This window comes from Pundamilia nyererei, unplaced genomic scaffold (assembly GCF_000239375.1).
Source record: "Pundamilia nyererei isolate P.nyererei 1_Seehausen unplaced genomic scaffold, PunNye1.0 scaffold00001, whole genome shotgun sequence".
NCBI classification, from domain to species: Eukaryota; Metazoa; Chordata; class Actinopteri; order Cichliformes; family Cichlidae; genus Pundamilia; species Pundamilia nyererei.
In genome coordinates this window covers 12,223,135-12,224,691 of record NW_005187402.1, presented here as the reverse complement: position 1 = coordinate 12,224,691, position 1,557 = coordinate 12,223,135, and positions in this window count along the sequence as shown.

The window sequence follows — 1,557 nt, the reverse complement described above, 5'->3', positions numbered from 1 at the left end:
GAGAGAGAGAGAGAGAGAGAGAGAGAGAGAGAGAGAGAGAGATTATTTTGATTACTTAAGCAGATGTTGCTCAGCAAGTGTCGGCACGTGTGTTGGGGGGCAAAGGGAAGTGGGTGAGTCAGGAGACAAAATAGAGAGATGTGATGAAAGGGAGGATGACTTCCACCTGCAGTTAGCTTCACCTCATCACTCTGCAGTTCCCATAATAACCTGCTGTATATTGTCTGGTGCTTCTCCATAATATCCATCAGAGAAGACTAACAGAAAAGTGTAGATGTAAAGGTGACAGGAAAGGTGGGAGGCCATGCGAGATTAAGAGATATCATGAAATCATGAGGGAGGGAGACAGGTGAGAAGAGACAAGCGAGGACAAAGAGATCAGGAAAAAATGTTAAAGACACATGGTCACATAACCAAGCAGTGAAGTGATGGGAAAATGAAGAGTAGGGATAGGGGAAAGGAGAGGCAGGAAAAAGAGGGAAAGAGAAAGAATAGAGATTTTCGTCCACATGCTCCTCAGCTGTGTAAACTGAAGGTCTCTGCTGCTTCTCGGATTCCCCCGAAGAAGGGGGATATTTATAGGAGGCTGGCAGCGGTAGTGAATGGACCCTTGCTCTGTCACACCCACTAATATTATTATTATTACTTTATATGCGCAAAAATGGAAAATGTCAGCAACCTGAGAGGCCTACAGAGACAGACGTGTGCATGTAGTCTGTCTCACTCCCCATCAGTGTCTGTGTGCGTCTGCTGTGCGTGTGTCTCCTCATGTTCGTGAGAAACTGTCTGTTGTTGAGACAGAGCAGTTATATGAAATGGGCAAGAAAAAGAAGACCAAATTAGAGAAAACAGGGGGAAAAAAGGGAGAAGCTGGCATGTTGTATCAAGGGGTGTAACCTGATCTACCAAACTTATTAGAGTTGTCAAGGAGTGAGAGTAAGAGAAAGGAAGAGAAAGAGAGAGGTGGAGCAAGGCTAGACAGACACAGACATGAGCACATATTCCAGTTCCAGATTATAAGATTCCCGCAAGTAGTAGACATGTTGAAACAGACTACACACATACACATGCATACACACACAGATATATGCACACTCACTGGCATACAGGTCCATAACCACTTGGTAACAGATGCAAACTCAGGCACACATGCAGAAACACAAACAGTCTGATAGACATAACAGACGTGCACACGCATGCACACATGCTGGGAAGAGAGGAAATTCCGGAGGGAACAGGTGGGAGTGGTGATAGAAATCTATTAGGATGACTTTGATCTTCCTCGTGCCTCTGTCACCACCACTGAAGTACAGTGGATGGATCAGGACATGCTAATCATAATGCATATCTATTCCAATATGTACAGTGCCACAGCAAAATAATTGCACAGTAAAAATGTTGCTTTTGTGGAGCAAGGTGAAAATAAGTGGCATGGAATTCTTTTTATACTATGCTTAATGTTTTTCTACCCACTCTTCCCTGCGTTTTCTTGCCAAAGTAAATCAGAGTCTTGGGAGCTTTTTTCAGTGAGAGAAAATTGTCTGAAGGGGGCAGTGT